The sequence below is a fragment of the Erinaceus europaeus genome, chromosome 3, assembly GCF_950295315.1.
Source record: "Erinaceus europaeus chromosome 3, mEriEur2.1, whole genome shotgun sequence".
Classification (NCBI taxonomy): domain Eukaryota; kingdom Metazoa; phylum Chordata; class Mammalia; order Eulipotyphla; family Erinaceidae; genus Erinaceus; species Erinaceus europaeus.
In genome coordinates, this window is record NC_080164.1 from 25,875,843 (window position 1) to 25,888,857 (window position 13,015).

Consider the following 13,015-nt stretch of genomic DNA (forward strand, 5'->3'; position numbering starts at 1 on the left):
TCTCCTCTCTTCTCCTGCATCATTCTCAGAACCCTGAGTCACCATCCTGTCCAGATCACCTCCTTCCTTTCCACCTTCACTCTGAATTTAACTCCTAGAGCTGCACCTGGGCCCGACAACAGGCCCTTCCCAGCCTCCTCTCCCGCAGCCCCAGCCCCAGCCCCAGCCCCAGCCCCAGCCCCAGCCCCAGCCCCAGCCCCAGCCCCAGCCCCTCTTGGCCCCACTTGCTGTGTGAGCAGTGGGGCAGTGCTGCAGGTTTGGTGAGAGGAAATTTCCCATGGGCCACAGGTCAGGTGAGTAACCTCCTTCTCCTCCACGGGAGTAGACATCCAGAGCTTGTTCCGAGAGCTCTCCTCTTCTAAGTGACAACTCATCCTTGAACATCATCTCACGTTTGTCCTTCCTGAACTCCTCCTGTGTGTCCCACACAGCCTACCCTGTCCCAAGCTCTGCCTCTAAAACTTGAGCCAGAGGAGATGCCTGTGAGGATAACACACAGCAGTGTGGCAGTCCTCCATGAGCAGATACTTGGGAAGAGGGGAGAGGGGTGCAGATAGTAGCCTTACTCATCAGGCGAAGTAACAGATGTCCCCTCAAGGTCTTCATGACAGTGATGGTGGCAGCTTCTCCAACAGCATCATTAATCAACTCCAAGCCAGCAGTTAATTATCAAGTCCTTGAGTGAGATGAGGGGACACTTTGCAGTTCATGCTTAGAGGCCGTGCTCGTCGTCAGGCAGGAGAGCAGTCCGTTGTTTTCTCAGTCACTCCCAGGGGCTAGAACTGCTTGCTGTAAGGCCTAGTTCATTACAGTTTAAGGGCGAGACTGCTCTCCCAACCGGTGACGTTCCATAGTGAGTGGAGCTGCTTCCCAAGAAGGCTGCTCTCCCTGGCAACTTGTGGGTCTCTGTCTGCTTGGCTGTCTTTCCACCCTCCTGGACTGACAGTCCTGCTTCCGCTCCATGCCTCCCGTGTCCACCTCAAGCTTCTGGGCATAAGTGAGTCTGATGGTTAGTGCATGGGCCTGGTTTTGACCTTGGCATTCAACACAGACAAGTCAGTGAAATGTGCCCCAGAAAAGAGGGCAGGCAGACAGGAAGCCCTCATTGCAAGGGCCTGTTACTTGCAGGCATCTGTTCTCACAGCATCTAGTGCCCTGATTTTTTCAGTGGACTGACCCCTATGCCCTGTTTCCCTTTGGCTGCTGGCATCCTGTGCTCTCTCCCTGCCCCCATCCCCCCAACCTGCCCCCCTTCCAGATGCTTCTGCTAGGCACCTTGGCCATTACCTCTTCCCCCAAGTGCCTTCCACCCTCCATCAATTCTGCATCTCCTTTTCTGGAAAGGGTATTCAGTCTCTGTCCCTAAGGTGACTCCTTGTATTAAAGTTGTCCCATGGGGCTGGGTGGTGGATCACCTGGTTGAACTCACATGCTACAATGCACAAGGACCCAAGTTCAAGCCCCTGGTCCCCATCTGCACAGGGAAAGCTTCACAAGTGGTGAAATAGCGCAGTGGGTCTCTCTTTCTCTTCGGTCCTCCCTCTCGATTTCTGGTTGTCTCTATCCAATAAAGATAATAAAAAGTAATAATAGTAACAACTAAAGTTGTCCTGCTCCCTCTACCACTACCAACCCCTCATCCTGTCCTATCTTGTCCCTTATCTGCTACCATGGGGCTTTGCAAAGTAAATCAAAAGCTCAGGTTTTTATTGCTCGGCAAATCTCTTCTGATGTTTATGATTCTTTTTATTTATTTATTATTTATTCCCTTTTGTTGCCCTTGTTGTTTTTAGTTATGATTGGTGTTCTTGCTGTTGGATAGGACAGAGAGAAATGGAGAGAGGAGGGGAAGACAGAGAGGGAGAAAGATAGACACCTGCAGACCTGCTTCACCACTTGTGAAGTGACTCCCCTGCAGGTGGGGAGCCGGGAGCTTGAACCGGATTCCTCACGCCGGTCCTTGCGCTTTGCGCCATGTGTGCTTAACCCTACCGCCCGACTCCTGTTTATGATTCTTAAGGAAAAAAGAGGGAGTGTTTTATAGCCTCTAGTACCTAAAACAGGACCTGCCACCATAAGATAGCCTGCACTTAATTTGGAGTGAGTGAGTGAGTGAGTGAGTGAGTGAGGAGTGAGTGAATGGATGAGCTCACTCTTTGTACCTAGTGTCTCACCTCACAGCCCTCACCCCTTCTCTGTGGCTCAGCTGTCTGTACTGTAGCGACCTTCAGTTCAAGCCCCGAGCCCCCGCAGATAGCGTGAGCTGCCTTTGTCTCTCCCTCTCATGCTCCCTCAGCTTGTTCATTCTGTAGGTCTGCAGTCACTGTCACATCCCCCTCTGTCCACAGCATCTTTGCGTCAGACCCAAGCACACCCCACTATGGAGAGGCTCCCAGCGCCTACTGTTCCTTGTCACCTATCAGTCACCTGTGTCCCTGCTCTGTCACTTAACTGGTAAATGCACAAATGCTTTGCCTTGCCAACTGAAGGATTCTCCTGGGTGCCGGGCTCTGTGTCTTCTCCTCCTTTCCCCGTCTGTGCATGCGTCAGTAATGAGGGGAAGAATGCAGAGTGCACTCAAACCAGCCTCCTGTGGCGTCTTCAGTGGGTCCCCACTAAGGAGAATGATAGACAGTTCATCCCTTGACAAGAGAAGCAAAAGCCAAACAATCGTATAGAAAGAGAGAGTCTGATAGGTAGTGGTGGCATTTTGAAAGAGGATGATGTTCTTGGGGATGATCCCTGTCAGACGTTCAGTCCAAGAGCTTCATTATTCTGGTGTCAGAAGAGCCTTTTGGAATGTGTACAGTCCAGTGAGGATTATTTGCCCTTTACTTAAAAAAAAAAAAAAAAAAAAAACACCTCTGCTGAGGACTCTGAGCCGTTTGCAATAAAGCTGGGCTGTGTGGAGACTGGAAGGGGGCGGCCCTTGTCAGTCAGGACAAGCTGAGGCCAGGTGTCTGCAGTTCTAGCCACTGAGATTCCTCTCCTATAAAAGTCCCAACCCCTTCTTGGTAGGATTGTTTTCACCCTTCCATAGACTTGAAAAGGAGTTTGAGGGCTTCTCTGTCTATCCTCACCTGTTCTTTTTCTTTCTTTTTAATGTGATGTGGGGTCTCAAACTCAGGACCACACTCAGAAACACTGCTATTGAGTCATTTTCCAGGCCTTTCTTTTTCTTTCTTTTTTTTAAGCGTTATACTTTCAGGAGGAAGGGAGAAACACCAAAGCTCCACTTCACCACCCATAGAACCTCCCCCCCCCCCCCTGCTGTTCTTGGTGCTCCCAGGCCTCAGATACGGAAGGTTTTCCATGCTAAGCCACTTCCTGGACACCTCTCCCTCACCACCACCACCCCAGTCTTTAACAATAACCCCCTCCCTTTTTTCATTCATGCCTAGTGTGACTGTAACCCATCAGGTCCCTGGTCACCCTGTCTCTGTAGGAATGCTCGCAATCTGTGAGTTTCCGTAGTCTGTTCTCACTTCCTCCACTCCCCCATCAGCTGTGATCTTAGCTTTTCCAGACCCTGCAAGGTGACTGAGCAGGGCCCAGTTCTCCCATTTTCTCTTGACTGGCACTGGTTTCCCTATTCTTTCTTCCCTGGCTGCATCTCTAATTTTCTTAAGCGCCCCTTTTTGTACCTTTGCTCCCATGCTTCCCCTTTTCATCCTCTTTCCTGCTGTAATTATCATGCATCATTGGCTATTATCGATTCTTCTCCACTCACCCTGCCCAACATTGTCTGTCTTGCTTCTGCTCTCAGCACCGGCAGTGAAACAAGCTGTGAAGCAGTTGCCACACCCTCAGGAGAGAGAGGGACTGGTGAGAGGTAGCAGCCTGGACCTTACACAGGCCTGCAGGCACAGCAGGGTGACAGAAAGGGAAAGTGGGCCTGCCCATGGGTGTTTGGAAAGAAGTCCTTTGAGCACATGCCTTAGTGTGAATACACATGTGCGTGGAAACTTTGCAGCAGAGAAACTTTTACAAGTCAGATCCACTGACCTGCTGATGTCTTCCCAGAGCTGGAAAAACAGGAAAGTCTTTTTAACTGGCACGTACAGTGACACTGGTAGATTAATTGTGTAATGGGTTGCCTTGGCTCGCAAAGCATTTCCCCTTCTCTTGTTCTCATTCCGTCATCATCCTGACACCTTGACGAGTTCCTAGACGTGAGAGCAATCACACATGTTCTGAGGCCCAGGGGATGGGGCAGGTCTGCATCTTGGAGGCAGGCTCTTTGATTCAAAGTCCTCCCCCTACCCCCATCCTTGCCCACTGCCCTGTTTGGGATAATTCTCTTTGTGTGTCAGTCCAGCTTAGTTATCAGTGAACATTACTCCCAGTCTCAGCAGCCTGTTGTTTTGTTTTGTTTTGTTTTATTTATGAGAAAGATAGGAGGAGAGAGAAAGTACATCACTCTGGCACATTTGCTGCTGGGGATCGAACTCAGGACCTCATACTTGAGAGTCCAAAGCTTTACCACTGCACCACCTCCCGGACCACAGCACCCTGTTTTTATGGACAGAGTACATATTAATATGACATCCCTCTGGTTCATTGACTCACAACATGTCTCAAGCCCCGGAAGTTGTTGCCTAAAACACAGAAGCTGCAGGGTTCTCCACAGCTCTGTCCTTGAGGACTAGCAGGGTCTCTGGTGGCCAGGCGCCAGCTGGTCACCTTCCCTCCTGAAAGCCTCCCATCTTGGCTTTTCCACTGACAGAAGCAGCAAAGCCATTTGAGAGTCAGCCTCGATCCAGGCACCATGATTCCCTCCACATTCTGTCTATCAGAGCGGGTCATAAGATGGGAAAGCAGAACACAGCTCTGGAGGGGAGAAGTTATTGCAAAGGTCTTGTGACTAATTTTAATCCACTTTACCACACACTTTTCAAGGTTTATTAACGTGAGAAAGGATCAGAGAGCCACTCTGGATGAGGCAGTGCCTGGAGTCAAATTCTCAACCTTACTCTTACAAGTCCTGTCAGGTGCCAGTGGCAGTGCACCTGGTTGAGCGCACATGTTAACATGCACAAGGACCCAGGTTCGAAACAGTGTTGCAGGTGTCTCTCTGTCTCTCTTCCTCTTTATCACCCCTTTCCCTCTTGATTTCGGGCTGTCTCTATCCAATAAATAAATAATTTTTTAAAAGTTTGTTTAAAGACAAAACCAAAAAACAAGTCCTGCACTCTAGCCCTGAGCCAACTGAGCCACCTCCCTGGTACCTTTATTTTCACTTTTTAACATTTACTGATTTATTAATGAGAGAGATGGGGAGAAAGAGAATGAACACAAGAATCAGATGTTACTCTGAGACATGTGCTGTCAGGGATCAAACTTGAAACCTCATGCTTGAGAATCCAACCCTTCATCAGTCTACCACCACCTGGACCGCTGGCCACCACCTTAATGTGCACACAGTCAGTGAAAACAGGCGCCCTGTCAACTTCACGCTCTGATGGCAGCGGCAGGAAGAGTGATGGGAGCATAGCACCATTTCCCAAAGACTTCAGGTACTCTGGGGTCTAGCTCAAAGCCTGCGGTGCCACCCTGGGTTTTGCTTAGCTGGCCGTTATTTTAACACCTCTCTTCAGGGAGTACTGTGTCTTTGTACATAAGCTAGCTTCCTCTCCCCAGGGCGCACATGCACACACACTCCTCTTTAGCTCCTCCTGACTGGCTTTCTTTTTTTTGACCACTTTGAGACCACTGCTCTTCCTCGGAGTTCTGACTCTCTGCAGAGTCTCCCCTGAGCTGCTGTGACTTTTCCCAGTCTCCTAGCTTCAGGCAGGCCCAGTAGACATGTACCAGGAAGGCCTAAGAAAAAGTTATTCCTCTCTACCCTGTTCACTGCAGTGCAAGTCAAGTGAGGGCTTTGCATTAGATGTAAGAAATTTTGATTCAATATGAAGGTCTTCCTCTATTCTTATTAACGTGCACCAATTTAACATGACTTATTCATAGTTTGTGTCAGTAGAATCTCCCCCCCCCAAATTTTTTTTATCGCGTTTGTCCATAAATATACAATTTCTAAGATTAGCCAAGAGTAAGTCAGTCCAATTATTTTGGGGTGGAAATAAGTTGTCATTGTTTAGAGCCTTCAGAAACTTAAAAATAGGGCTTCTCTTGGGCTATGCTAGGCTAGCCTAAGGTTCCCAAGCTCCCTCCTGGCTCCAGTTTTGCTCTGACGAAAGCTCTTTCTTCCAGAACCTATAGTCAGAGCATGGCCTTCTCTGGCATTCTGAGGCTGGGTCCCTGAAAAGCCCATTTTATTCTGTAAATCAAGATTCAGGACCATATTTCTCCCTTGTTTTGCTTAGTCCAAGGAATTAAAGATTTTCAGAGTTTCTCTTAACTAGAATGTGGACTCAGAAGGGGCTTTGATTGTGACCACAAGTTTAGTGGCATCTCTTGAACACATTCTAAGAACATTGGAAGTGGGAGTGAACATGAACCTGAGCCCTGCCCCCTTAAGTCTGTACCTCCCACTCCCACCCACCCATTCCGAATCAAGCCCCCCAGTCCTCATCTGCAAGGGGAAAGCTTTGTGAGCAGTGCTACAGGTGTCTGTCACTCTTCCCCTTCCCTCTCAGTTTCTCTTTATCTAATGAAATAGAGAGATGGGGTGGGGGGAGTGAGTGTGTGTGTTGGCAGTAGAGGCAGAATGGAATAAAGGTCTAGACACTAGCAGAGGCAGGCTGTGTGACTCTAGTCTCAGAGATGGAGTGGAGGACAGCGTGCTCCCCTGAATTCACCCATCCCCTACTGCTGAACAGATCTGTCTTGTACCTGGGAGCAAATGGCAACTTGAATAAGCTATCCCACACCTTCTCCAGGCATTCTACCCCCAAAACACTTCTGGGACCCAGTGCACCTGGGTGTTAACTGGCTCAAACCTCCCTGCTTCCATAGGTTTGTTCTTCCTGTCTGAGAAGAGAAGGGCTAGGAGGGTTTGGGGCTCACCGAAGCAGCTGCTCCCTCCCCGCTATCTGATTTCCCCACACCCTTGGGGTGAGGGGTGGGACGCACACACATGGCTGGCGACAGGAAAATCTCTGACCTCTCAAGAAAAGAGAGAAGGCAACTTGAAAAAATTCTAGGGCTCTACAGGTAAACAGGGAGGGTTAAAGAGAGATGGTTTTGATGTAGAGGAAGAGAAGAAAGTCATGGGAGAAGTATGGCTCTTTGTTTTTCTTTTATTTTCTTACATCAAAAACACTGGGGGGGGGGGGGCAGCACACTTGCTTGAGCCACATGTTTCCATATATCAGATCCCAGGTTTAAGCCTCCCAGTTCCCACCTGCAAGGGGAAAACTTTGTGAGCAGTGCTGCAGGTGTCTCTCTGTCTCTCCTCTCCTTCCTTTTTCACGTGATTTCTCTTTATCCAGTAAATATATATATCAGCAGAAGCAGATTGGAATAAAGGACTAGACAGATTTCAGGCAGACACTCAGCTGTTTGATCTGTGACAGCCGGGTGAGCCTCCAGTTCACTGAATGTCTGTTGGCCTGTGACTGCTTATTGCTGGTGACATTATTCTCTTTGCATCTGTAAGCGAAAGCCTTCTGATGGAAGACTGAATCCCCAGTGGTGCAGATTAACTGCTTCCTAATAGAATACGGGTGCCCCCGCCCGCCCGCCTGCCTGCCTGCCTGCCTGGCTTGGCGGATGTGTTCAGCATCCTTGTACCCTCTACCCCTCGTTGTATGAACTACTTCAGCTGGATCCTGGCTGCTTTCTGGCTCTCAGACCCTCACTTACATTTGCTTCTCCCCATCTCTGGCTGTCTCTACCTCCCTTCAGTTCTGACTTTAGTCTCTTCTTGCTCCACCTCTTCCATATCCTTCCCATGCTCTTCTCTGTGCCAACAGGTATGGTGTACACACACACACACACACACACACACACACACACACACAGAATCATGTTTGAGGAAGAATTTTCCATCCTCTCTTCTCCAGTTCTAGGTCTGGATCATTTCTTGCTGTGCCTCTTAGAACTAAAGACAGTCTGCTAAGTTAACTTCCCTTTTCCTTGTTTGTACCTGGTTTATTTCCGTCCTTTGAGACATTGGCCTTCAGAGATGGTTTTTCATTCCATTCATAGGGCATCACACAGTGACACCAAACATGCACAGGAATTCCAGGAGGGGTGGGGGTGGGTTAAGATAAAAGGTAGAATGAGGGGCTGGGTGGTGGCGCACCTGGTTGAGCGCACATGTTACGATGCGCAAGGGTGCAGGTTTGAGCCCCTGGTCCCCACCTGCAGGAGGAAGGCTTTGCAAGTGGTAAAGCAGGGCTGCAGGTGTCTCTGTCTTTCTCCCTCTCTACCTCCCCCTTCCCTCTTGATTTCTAGCTGCCTCTATCCAATAAATAAGTATCAGTAATAAAATAGTTTAAAATAAGCAAAGCAAAACGGGGAAAACCGTTTTTTTTTTTTTTTAAAGGTAGAATGCTCAGCCCTTTACATCTGAAAGAGAAACGAGGCACACGGCTCAGAAATGTCCTGGGTGTCCTCTGCCTCAGTGTCGAGATGTGTCTGATCAGTTGCCCCTAGCTGAAAAGCTCAGGGCTCAGTAGCCTTTCCTCTGCCAGCTGTTGTCTTGTGCACTCTAAAGGAAATTGGATTTGTGGGTGTTCTTCACATTGGGATCTTGACTAACTGCTGACCAGCACAAAGTGTCAATTTTAGAAAAGGCTCGTTCTGGAACTCCAGAATTTACAGCCTGAGACTGACTCATACCGGGTGAGGCCAGCTGAATGGAATCCTTGGCTGCTTATCCTTTCCCTTCAGAAACTCTTGAATTAAATAAAAATTAGTCTAACCAACCGCAAAGCTACAGTGAGTGAAAATAAAGTGCTGACCTGAAAAATGGTTAGTGAAAAAGCAGAGACCCTTTGAGACCTCCTGGGAATTAGAGAAGCCTGGGCTTGGGGTGGTCTGTGACCTTGGCTTAAAGGAACCCAACCCCTGACAAACATCTCTACTGCCAGCTTCCAGAAGCTTCCAACCCTTTTGGAATGCTGTACGAAGGAAACACACACAGAATTGTCTGCTTTTAAGAAAACACTCAACTTCATACATAGAGTGACTTTCCACCAAATGATAAAAACTGAAGATAAGAAATGGCTACCAAGCAATATGCCAGTTTTAAATCCAAAAGAGAAGTTAGAAGAGTGTGTACACACACACACACACACACACACACACACACAGTCACTGATAGCAGTTCTTCTTCCTCTCTACTTGCGTGTATTTGCAAATTGTGGAATTCTTTGCTTCCTTTTCTTCCTGAGAATTCAGTAGGTTTTCTGATTTCTCTGCTCCATTTCTCTGTCTGTTTCTCAGTACATCGTTTGGAGATCTCGCAGCATTTTGCTTGTTCATGTACTTCCATTTGAGCAGTGGAACTTTCCAGAACTGCGTAGTCTTTCTGATGGCTGAAACCTTAAGGGGAGTAGTGGTAGGAGGTGGGGGGAGGGTTAAAGTAGAAGGATGTCACAAGGACCAGGGCAACACCAAGGACTATCTACAACACGAAACAGACCCACCCAACCAGACAGACAGGGCACAGCCAGGGATGACCTGTGGGTGGCTTGCAATGGCCAAGTTCATGGTCAGAAATCAGGAAGCACTCCTGAAAAGATACTCAGCCCTTCAGATGATTTTCATTTCACATTCATATGCTTGGAGCATTGTGCTGGGTAATTAAGTTGCCTGTCTCATGTCTACTCAAATTAACCAGTGGAAATTGTCCTTGAATGTGCATTTTTCAAAAGGACTTTATCAAATTAGAAACCTTGTAATTAATTATCACATTCCATCTGTTCCAAAGGCATTGTCTCTGAGAAGATGGCACTTAATAATAACTGTTTTGGGTTTTGTTTTGTTTTTAAGGTTCTTGTATGTGAGTAGTTAGGTTTCCCTGATGTAGATCTTTACTTTACTTGTCTTTTGACTATTCCCCTTAATTTGGATAATTTATTCAACTGCTGCTCAGGAAAATAAGCACAGTTTAATTATGCAATATGTAAACTATGCATTAGCATAGCACAGAGGAAAAATATCCCTGACTCTGGACATACTAACGTGGTGGCCTTCTCCGTATTTTTAAGCACATGCAGAAAAACAAAAATTGGAAGTGGATTCAAGGCCCTTCTTTCTCAACTAAGAAAAGAACATCTATTCTGCTGCCCTCTGTCACAGAAATTTTTGGCCTCAAAGAGCAACTCATAACTTAAAAAAAAAACAAAAAACACCAGAGTCTATATTAAACACTGATGTTTTTAAAGCAAAATCATCTTAGGCATCCCATGTTGTTGTTGGACACATCCCCAGATTCAGAAACTGTGCTTTCCTAGAAGTTAAGCCCCTGCCCACTGCAGATGAACTGTCCCCCTCACGGAGTCTTTAATTTGTCAATAATTCACTTCAGATGTGTGCACGCCCTGCGTGCTCTCCATGAGTGCCTTCCGCCTCTCGTATTTCACCCTGGAGTTGGCCTGCTCTCTGGTCTTGTTTTCTGCTTGTTTCAGTTCTGAGCTGCAGCTCAGGGCTGTCACTTGGTGACTCTGCCCTTAATGGGTCTGACTGTCCCTGGGCATTAAGTCATCATGTGGCCTTGCGGCTCACTGTGGCAGAGAGGACTGACTGAGCTGAACCCCACAATTCCATCGGGCAGAATCCAGAGGAGGTGACGTTGAACCCTTGAAGGCTTTCCTCACCCACTCTCCTTGGTACTCCCATCCTGACATGGGCACACAACAGTGCCAGGTGTGCTGCAAGCTTTGTGAGGCTATTTGTGGAGTTAGAGGAACACAGCTAAAAAAGGTGAAGTTCTCTCTTCCTTGGCAAAACCCAAAGTGACTCAAAGTCTTAAGTGGAGTGGATTTTAGTCTTTGTACCGTTCTCCTAGACAGGCATGGTTTGCAGAAGGGTCTGGGTTCCACTTTCCCCGGAGATGTGTGACAGCTGAGCTATGGTCCCACAGGGCGGAAACAGCTGGGCTCTCTTGGGTGTGAGGCTCAGCGAGTCTCTTGGGAATGTGTGGCACAGACACGTGCATCTGAAATGCCTATTTCCTGACTTGGCATTTGGAAAAGAAAGAAGTTGCCTGTCACAGCCCCTTTGACATTATGGTGGGGTGCTTTGCTTTCTGGGTGCTGGAGTACTTTTGGTTTCCCTAGCAGGGTCGGAGATTCTTGAAGATTCTTAGACACTGCCCCTATGACATTTGATGATGCACTTTTGGAGGAGCAAGGATCCCCTTTGTCTCTCTCTCTCTCTCTGTCAGTGCCTAGCACAGGTAAATTCCCAGAAGGTGCTTTCCTTCGCATTTATAGTTAATATGTATTGGGCTCACATCAAAACAACACTGTGTCTCTGGTCAGTTCAGGGAACATATATTTTAAGTATTTGTCACCTGCCGGACATTTTGCTGCCTGGCGGGATTGGGCATCATCTCTGGTGGCAACTGTCTTAACGGCTAGGTAAACATACTTATAAGTCATTGCAGCATAATGGGCTCTGTGCCCTCAAAGGGCAAGTGAGCAGAAGCCAGTCATGCTCACAGAGTAGGGAGACTCATTCCGATTTGGAAGCGGCCGGGTTTGACTTTTGAGCTGACTCTTGTACACACGAGGCAGAGCTCACCAGATGGAGAAGGGAAAGGGCAGTTTGGTGACTGTGGTCATTGATTTCTCATAGCTCTAAACACGAAGGGATCCCTCACCTCTCTTGATGAGAAGGGCCTTGGTTTTGTCTGCTGGTGTTCTCTTTCTTTGCAAGGCTCTAACATGCTGCCCGAACTGGTCCTTCCCTGGAGGAGTGAGTGAGTGAGTGTGTGTGTGTGTGTGTGTGTGTGTGTGTGTGTGTGTGTGTGTGTGTGTGTGTGTGTGTCGGGGGGCCAGGAACATGTGCTCCAGGTTCTCTGTGCTCCCACTATGGGGGGGTCACATAGGCACCCCGATCTTTGCTAGATGTTGAGGGGGAAAAACAAACGGAACCTGTCACACCTTCCCTAGAGAGCACCAACTTGTACTGATGGTATCTCTTTTTAATTTTAATTTACTATTGGATAGAGATAGAAATTGAGAGGGGCAGGTAGAGAAGGAGAAAGACAGAGAGATGCCTGCAGTCCTCCTTCACCACTCCCTGCAGGCTGGGACCATGGGCTTGAATCTGGGTCCCTGCCCACTGTAACGTGTGCGTTTAACCAAGTGTGCCACCCACTGGCCCCCTGATGGTTTCTCTAGTCATGCTGGTGAATCTTGCGGGCTGTCTCTTCTGCACCTTTTCTTTAGTAAAGGGAAAAGAAGTAGTTGTAGGTGTGTTATTATAACTTCTTTCCCAGATACTGATCAGAAAACTTTGGGGGGAAGGGTAGGGCCTAGCTTCCCTGTATAGCTCAGCTGCCTTCCCAACCCAGCACTGCTCGGAGGCTCAGGAAGCTGAATCTACCTGTTGGCAGAGATGCCAGCCCCGCCAAGCCCCGTTTTTGCAGAAAGGGAGGAGCATGACACTTTGATTTCTCAATCTGCTAACACTGAGGGCAGTACTAGAGGCTTGCTTTTTTCTGGCAGATTACAAATACAGGTTGTTTGGGAGTGAGAAAGCCCTGAGCTCAAAGAGTGTGTGAGTCTCTTCACATGAGCCATAGAGATGGGGGTGGAAGAGACATAGAGACAGAGTAGAAATGAGTTGTGCCTGAGGAGGGGACACAGTGATGGAAAGAACGCCTGCATGCCTGAGGTCCTGGATTCAGTCCCAACACTGCAGCAGTGCTCTGCTTCTCACCCTCTTCCTTTCCTCCCTATCCTGCGTCTCTCTCTCTCTCTCTCTCTCTCTCTCTTTCTCTCTCTCTCTCTCTCGTAAGTAAGCAAACCTTCCAGAGCACAGATTGCTGCTTGCTGTGGGGCTAGAGAAGGGGAGCTGGATCACAGAGCTTCTTTGACCTGTCATGACAGTCTCTCAGGTTAGATAGTGGTAGTTTTGGCTCAGACTCATGACTATC

The 13,015-nt window shown here is 48.1% G+C and overlaps 1 protein-coding gene across 1 annotated transcript in view; it reads left to right on the forward strand.

The window, feature by feature from the left end:
- The window catches only part of CRIM1 (cysteine rich transmembrane BMP regulator 1), a 179,642-nt gene that overhangs the window by 103,322 nt on the left and 63,305 nt on the right, over positions 1-13,015 (forward strand). The gene's annotated exons all lie outside the window — the stretch shown is intronic.